This window comes from Leopardus geoffroyi, chromosome C1, assembly GCF_018350155.1.
Source record: "Leopardus geoffroyi isolate Oge1 chromosome C1, O.geoffroyi_Oge1_pat1.0, whole genome shotgun sequence".
Classification (NCBI taxonomy): Eukaryota; Metazoa; Chordata; class Mammalia; order Carnivora; family Felidae; genus Leopardus; species Leopardus geoffroyi.
The window spans coordinates 116,773,506-116,781,735 of record NC_059328.1 but is presented as its reverse complement, the minus strand read 5'-3'; the positions used below and the strand labels follow the sequence as shown (position 1 = coordinate 116,781,735).

Sequence of the window (8,230 nt, the reverse complement as noted above, 5' to 3'; positions counted from 1 at the left end):
TTGCCTTCTTGACACGGGCTCCAGCTGGCAATACGACCCAAGGTGTGGGGAGGGACAGTGTTTTAGCAAAACGATGCTTAAAAATATCTGCGAAAAGGAAGTTGGACTCAGCAGCACTAAGGGTCTGAGTGCTTTGGAAATATGCCACGGGCTCACGAGGTCTCCTTTTTCTTCCTTCCCGTCCTATTGCAGAGTCTGCGTCCCTCCTCCCTCCCCCTCCAACAGACCCATCTTGAGTGGAACCCTGTAGGACCGAAGAACTGATACCTGAAAGGAAGCCGGAGTGGAAGTCAAGAAAACACAAGGATTAGAGGAAGCTCAGGGCCCGGGTCGGGGGCAGCGGGGGGTGGGGGAGGGCAGAAGCAGAGAGAACTTCCAGAAGGGAGAGATTTTCCTTTATGGCTGTGGACAGGGCAACCACCGGGGCTGTGGAGAGCCAAGAATGAGGCTCCCTGCCAATGGAGGCAGAGATGAGGAGGTGAATCCACTTGTACTCCGGGGACCCCTCAATTCTGAGTTGGGATGATATTCCAACTTGAACAGGAAGCACAGAACTGGGCGAAGCCTGTCGCCGTGTCAGGCAACTTAGCTGAGGGTTGGTTGGCGAAAGACCGAGAAGAGAGAACAGCAGCCCCGGAGAGCCGGGCGCTGGCCTGGAACCCACAGCTCCTGTCGAATGCAAACCATGTCACAGGCCACTGACAGCCGACACGCCAGGAGGGCTCAGGGCAAAACCAAGACCCCTCTGTAATGTCTGAGCTCGGAAACAAGAATGTTGTCAAGGCACAGGACTGCAGACATCCGTGCAAGTGGCCGCTGCTTCTCTACCAGTTATACACTTGGCCTCACTTCCTTCCCCTCACCTTTCGAATGAGATTTAGTGAAACGTCCAGCCAGAATTACCCCTGCTTCCTCGCGGCTTCTGGTCCAGAGGTCCAGAGCAAAGCCTGCTTCACTGGGCCCTCCCCCAAATCAGGTAACACGGTCCAAACCCTCAAAGTCTCTTTTGACACCCTCTCAGTGAGATGCCTTGCACTTCCCCCTACGGTGTTTTCCTTTGTTGCAAAGAGTTATGGAACCCAACTTTGATCAGGGGAGCATCTGATGGTCTCTGGCTGGAAGGTGCTGACGGGCCACCTTCCACCATTATGGGTTCAGCACTGGGGGTGCCCGGTCACTGACTGGTTCAGCCCATAGTAGCTGCAAGTCCCCATTGACTTGGATCTAACCGGAAAAGGCCAGCACACGGGCGATTCCTGTGCATACGGTAAGTGCTCTGGTGGGATGAGTGAGGGAGACAGGGCTGCCCAGAGGGGGCCCTCTAACCCTTGAGTAGGGGCACCCGGGTGGATCAGTCGGCTAAGCATCCGACTTCGGCTCAGGTCATGATCTCCCGGTTCCTGGGTTCGAGCCCCACGTTGGGCTCCGTGCCAACAGCTCGGAGCCTGGAGCCTGTTTCAGATTCTGTGTCTCCCTCTCTCTCTGCCCCTCCCCCACGCACGCTCTCTCTCAATAATAAACAGTAAGAAAAATTGAAAGAAAAAAAAAAGCTTGAGTAGCAAGCTCAGGACAGGAGGGTGGGAAGAGGCTGGCGTGGCCAGGGGTCAGTGCGTGCCTGAGCCTGAGGCACAGGCGAGCTTTGCAGTCACAGGGGCTGTGTGAGCACTGCCAACTGGAACACGAGACTGCTGACCTCAAGGATGAGGAGACCGAGCCGGAAGCAGCAAAGGTGTCCGGGGTAAAGGCCACGGCAGCCGTAGCCAGAATGCAATGTAACTGAGATGTCTCAGTGCCTCGGTTTTCTCATCTGCAAAGTGGGAGTAGAAACTCTTAGCCCGCAGGGCACTGTGTTAAACAAGACCTTGCATGGAAATCACTTAGCACAAGGCGTGGCTCCCGGGAGGTGTTCATACACGGCTATGCTTAGTTTCTCATTCGAGTCTTACACAGAGGGAGGTCCGTTCTTGTGTTACTTGCTTTTCTACTACTTTGGCAGGGGACCTATGGAGGCTTCCTTCCACACTCCTCAATTCTCTCCTCGTCATTTTTGGCATGAGGACCAAAGCTCACACTTCCTTCCCTCCCGAGGTACACCCTTTTCTCCCTGGCCGGTCTGTGCAGCATTATCTGGGGACGGGGAGAGCCCCACCTTGCAGGAAATGGATTTAGAGCTTCTGCAGCTCCCCTGGGGCAGATTATCAGAGGCCTGAGCCTGCTTGCTTTTGGGTCACTCCCCCAGAGGAAGTGGCCCTGGGAAGTCTCTCTCCAGCAGAAACCCTGCAGACCTGGTATTTCTCCTTCTGACTTTTCCCCTAACACCCCTGGCCCCGTCTGCTCGGGCGCCTGGGCCCATGGTCTTCTAGGTGGGTGTCCCGGCCCTGATAAGGGTGACGGTCAGAGGTAGTCTGTAAGCAAGGGAGACGCTAGTGTCAGGGGGACCCTGCGGGGTGGCGCTGGGGATGTTGGAAAGGGACCGGAGATTGTCTTCATCCCCAACCCAGGGATGCAGTCTTCCCCCACCTGCTCAGATTCTCAGCGTCCTTCTCTCTCTCCCCGCGTCTGTCCTCCTTGGGTCTTGTAGGCGCTTCTGTCCGCCAGGCCAGGCTACAGGGAAGGAGCACACACTTCCTTGTTTTCCCACGTCTCCTGGTCAGCCCAGTGCAGGTGTCGATGGTGCCGGCTCTATCACCCTATGGGGACTTTCCTACCGGACCTCGGACCACGTCCATCACATGCAGGAGGAAATGACTGCTCACCGCCCAAGAGCGCACTCCTTCCGAGGAAGCTGCATTGATGCCAAAGGTTGGTGCTAGGTTGATAAAACTTACTGGGGAAGGTCGTCCAGCCGTATGGCTTGTCTGCGTATGTGGAACTCACAGTTTCAATTTCAAATTGTGAAGTTATGGGGCGCCTGGGTGGCTCAGTCAGTTACGCCTCTGACTCGATTTCAGCTCAGGTCATGCTCTCACAGTTTGTGGGTTCGAGCCCCACACGGGGCTCTGTGCTGTCAGCACGGAGCCCGCTTGAGATTTTCTCTCTGTCTGTCTCTCTGTTCCTCTCTGTGCACATGCTCTCTCTCTCTCTCAAAATAAGTAAATAAACTTAAAAGAAAAATTGTAAAATTGTAGACAAGCTAGAAAGGGGCAGTTAGAAAACCATGCTCTAGACCCCCCTTCACCCCGTCTGTCTTTATAGAAAGACAGAACCTCCAAGAAAAAAAAATTGAAATCTGCTGGAGCTTGTTTAAGCATAAAAGGAGAATGTTTTCTGAGATCGAGGGGGAAGACTGCCGGTGGCAGTGCAGCGGGACCCATCCCGGCCTCAGGAACAGGGGACACCCAGGCTGTCTGTCCATCTTTCTGCCTGCCCTGCTTTCCAGGCTACATCATGGCTCATGCCTCCCCTCAGCAGCCTGGTTTTACGTCCTCCGGAGACGCCAGAAATCTATTAGCATCCCCCGGGGGAGGCAGTGCTCTACCTAGAGGACTTTTCTGGAAGCACTGGTCACCACGGGAGCAAGTGCTCCTGGCCTGACCCGGAGCACCTGCTCATGACCTCCACCTGGAGCTTTGTGGCTGCGCCCCCGGGACGCGGAGAAGTGGTCCTTCCCTTCCTTCCTGCTGTTCTCATTCTTTGGGTGTTTGAAGATCACTCTTTCATCTTGTGTTAGTATTTCTCCTGCAGGCCAGAGAGCTCCTTGCTCTCTTACGAGGCTGAATTGGGCCCTCCGGGTGTGGTCAGAGTGGCAGGGTGCTTATTTCAGGACTCATTCCGATAACTCTCAGGCCCCACCTCACACCTGGGCATCAGGACTCTGGGGGTGGGGCCCGGTAAGCTGTGTTTCACCAGCCCTCTTCTGGGTGATTCTGGTACCCTACTGGGTTTGAGGACCACCGTCCTAAGAGCTTGGACTTTTGGGGCCCGAAATCTAGGACGAGTTGCTATTTCCCCCCGCTGTTTTCTGCCATGTAGTGTATCTTTACTGAGGCCATAAAGGATAGACTCGGCTACTGGCTCTGGGTTAGGGGTTGGGGGGAGGGGAATGGAGGGAGAAAAAACATCCATACGCAGGGGTCTCACAATGTTACCCAGCCATGAACGAACCAGTCTGAGGACCTGGCAAAGCTCTGGAAGGGCTCGGGGTTCATGCCTGGCCCTGGCCGGAGCATGGGGTGCTGATCAGGGCTGCTGTTCTGCTGGGGACTGGGTGGGGGTGAGGTGGCTGTCCTCAGGCCTGTCCCAGCAAGCAGGCTTCACCTCTTGGTGATTTGCCTGCACCTTCTGAGAGCCGCTGGGCGCAGGCCCTACCACGGACAGGTGTTGACAGGTGCGCAGGCCCTGTGTCGCCGGAGGCTGGCCTGTGGGGGTACGTCACGCCTCTCAAAGGTTGTGGGGCCACAAGAAGGGAAGGGTACTGTCGCTGAGATGCTGAGGGTGTGGGGACCATGGGCAAGTGGGGAACCTCTGCTTGAGGACCAGCGACCTCTAACCCCCCCTCACCTCATCTGCTCATCTAACTCCTGTCGGTGCTGCTGGGAGTGTGGCCGTGAACACCCCAGATCTTGGGCAAGTTACGCAGAGTTTCCAAGCCTCAGTGTCCCCATCCGTAAATGGGGTCTGTAACAGTGCCTGTCTTTCAGAGTCAGGAGGCTTCACAGAAAGAGAGAGGGGGATGCTCCATAAATCCAGATGATACAGCCAAGGACATCAGCTCTTACAGAAGCCCTTGCTGACCCCACAGGCCAGGCTGGGTGCCACCTCGGGACTCCCTGGGTGCTCTCCTCCAGGAGGGCAGTGGCCACACACACAGCCACTCTGTTTGTGTGCTGGTTTTCTCCCCTGGACCCAGGGTTCCTGATGACAGAGATGGCCTTTCCTCTCTGTCCCTGTGTGTCAAGCACATGATCTGGCCACAGCACGTGGAGCTTTGACCACTGAGCAACTGACATGACCGGATCCAGGTACCAGATCTCATCTCTGGGGCCTTCCCATCCTCTTGGTGGCCACATGCCTCCCCCATGCTGCGTGAGGCCACAGGGAGGTCCGTTTGTCCCCCAAACCTATGCCCTGTGTCCACTCCTGGTGTCTCCCCCATCACAGAGCTACCTCTGGTTCCTTTCAGGGTGCAGGAAAAGTCACAGGGGTGGGGGTGGGGGTGGGGGAAGGTCAGGCACAGGGAGGGCTTGGGCCGTAATTCCCGTGCAGAGCGACAAGAGCCCGGAACACAGCAGCCGGAAGTGAAGATGGGTAGGGGTGGGTGGGCAGCAGGGGGATGGGCAGTGGGCAACGTGACGTAGTAAGTGACCCCAATTGTAAGAGAACCTCTGGGTCTGGGGCTTAGGCCTTGGTTTCAATAAACTTCCCAGGAGGATCTAATGTGTAACCAAGGCAGAAAAGTCTTTAATGCTGGATTTCCCTGCATAAGCTGCAGGGGGAGGAAATATCTCTGTGGTTTGTGGGTTCAGAGACGGGGGGCTTCCTTTCACCCGTGGGAATGAACAGCCTGTAGTGGCTGCACCCGTGTCCGTGCCCTTGCACGTGTTTTCAGTGACTGCACACAGAGTCCATTGTGGCAAAAAGGAGTATTACCGGCTGTAATTAAAACATTAGCAGCACCTTGACATTATTTTCATGCTTATGAATAATTTATTTTTTTTATCTTAATGTTGCATTAACACTGCTGTGTGTGTCATTACCTTCCCTTTCGCTTCGAGGAAAAATTATCGCAAAATTCTTGAGCTGTCCAGAGGGCCCTGTGGTTCTCACGACTGGGGCGGCAGACAGGGAGCTCTGAGGGGGAACAAGTCTGACTGCAGGGTCTTTATCTGGGAGGAGCTTGGCTGGTGGGGGGAGGACAGAAGGGGTGGTTAATTTAGACAACACGGGCCGATGAAAATAATCCTTGAAACGAGTTGAATATGGTGTGCAAGGTTTAATGCCCTTGTGAAACCCAAGATGTTGACCAATCCAAGATATTTCAGTCTCAAAATCTGGGCTTGATTGTACCTTCCAAGTTCTGGATGGCCTTCAGTTTGTATTCTTTCCCTGCTCCTTCCAGCCTTGTGTTGGGGATCCATTTGTCTTCGGTTGGCTCCCTAAACTAGGAAAAAAAGAAGAAAAAAAGCCCTCTTTTGGTGATTTTGGGGGTAAAACATAGCCCTTAAAAAGCTGGAAATTTTGTATGGAGGAACAGACATCAATTACAAACAAAGTTAAAAGTAGGAGGATAGAAAAAAGGTTAGAAGCATAGAGGAAGGATATCTAATCTAAACTAAGGGGTGCTGGCATCTGTAAAGCTTTCTCAAAGGAGGTGACATTTTCTGTGGGTTTTGAAGGATGAATAGGAGTTTTCAGGAAGTAGGCAGGGGATAGTGGTCATGAAGAAAGGCAGAGGAAGGAAATTGTGTTGCGTTTCTCCCAGATTCCAGAGAATGGGCTGCCAGGAGCGAGAAGAAGCTAAGAAGACAGCTTAGTCTTACTTCATAGTGTTGGAGGCATAGCCTTGAGACCAGTTGGGTGCTATTTATCTTTCCTCTTGGGGTGGGAGCATGGCCACTTAGTAGAAAGAATTTAGACTTTGGGGCTAGGGAGAACGGGCACCGAATCCTGGCTCTGCGTTTGCCAGCAGTGAGGTCCTGGCATGTTACTTTTCTTCTCTGAGCCTCCGTTTCTTCCTCTTGCTTGCAGTTGATAATGGCCTTGGTGCCAGAACCCGAAGAGTCATTTCAGAAGCCAGGCTCACCCTGTGGGATGGTGCGTGTGTATGCACTGGCAAGGACGGTGGGGGGAGGATGATGGGGAAAGGCAGCTTTGTGAACTGAGCTGTCGGTCAGAGGGAGGAGGGGACTCAATTCTTTAAAAATTGTCTAAATTGGGGTAGAATTGACATACAATGTTATATTAGTTTCAGGTGTACAACATAGTGAATCGACAAGTCTGTATAATACACAATGCTGGCCACTGATAACTGTACTTACCTGGCTGTCACCACACGAAGTTATTACAATGTTATTGGCTCTGTTCCCCATGCTGTACATTTGATCCCTGTGACTTATTTCTTTTATAACTGGAAGCTTGTACCCATAAACCCCTTCACTTATTTTTGCCCCCTCTCCCCTCCCCCCGGAAACCACCAGTTCGTTCTCTGTATTTATGAATCTGTTTCTACTTTGGTGGTCGTTTTGTTTTTTTAGATTCTGCATGTATGTGAAATCATGCGGTATTTGTTTTTCTCTGTCTGGTTTGTTTCACTTAGCATAATGCCGTCTAGGTCCATCCACGTTTCATGAATGGCAAGATTTCATTCTCCTTTACGGCTGAATGATATTCCACTGACTACATACACCATCTTTTCGTTATCCACCTGTCCATCAAGGGACACGGGTTGCTTCTGTATCTTGGCTATTGTAAGTAATGCTGCAATAGCCACAGGGGTGCAGATATCTTTTCAACTTAGTGTTTTTGTTTTCTTTGGGCAGATACTCCAAAGTGGAATTGCTAGATCATATGGTGATCCTATTTTTAGTTTTTTGAGCTCTCTTCATGCTCTTTTCCACGGTGGCCGCACCGGTTTGCATTCTTACTAACAGAGCGCCAGGGTTCCCTTTCCTCCCCATCCTTGCCAACACTTGTTTTTGTGTTGCCAATTTTAGCCCTTCTGACAGGTGTGAGGTGATAGTGTCGTTTTGCTTTGTGTTTCCCCGATGATGAGTGACGTGAGCGTATTTCCATGTGGGATCTGAGACTCTTACAAGCTTTCCTCTGAGGGAAGGACATCGTCAGGGAGACAAGCCAGGGGTCAGAACCCCAGGGTCAAAGAGGGAAAGGGTCACCATCAGCACAATAGCACTGCCAGGAGTTATTCTAAACTCGACATACATGCTCTCATCTAACCCTCACGTCCGTCCTACCAGATAGAAGCCGTTTGTTTTTGGGGCGCCTGGGTGGCTCAGTCGGTTAAGCGTCCGACTTTGGCTCGGGTCGTGATCTCACGGTCCGTGGGTTCGAGCCCCACGTTGGACCTCTGTGCTGACAGCTCGGAGCCTGGAGCTTGCATCAGATTCTATGTCTCCCTCTCTCTCTGCCCCTCCCCCTGTGCTCTGTCTCTCTCTCAAAAATAAATAAAATGTAAAAAAAAAAAAAAAAAAAGAGAAGCTATTTGTTTTCTTCTTGTGGCAAAATACGTATAACATCAAATTTACCATTTTAACCATTTTCAAGTGGTTAGTTC

General features: G+C 52.4%; 1 non-coding gene across 1 annotated transcript; it reads left to right on the top strand.

Moving 5' to 3' along the window:
• The first annotated feature begins 7,937 nt into the window (after positions 1–7,937).
• On the top strand, positions 7,938–8,022 carry TRNAQ-UUG. The gene has a single exon. It is a non-coding gene; the product is annotated as a tRNA-Gln (tRNA).
• The last annotated feature ends 208 nt before the right edge of the window (positions 8,023–8,230 follow it).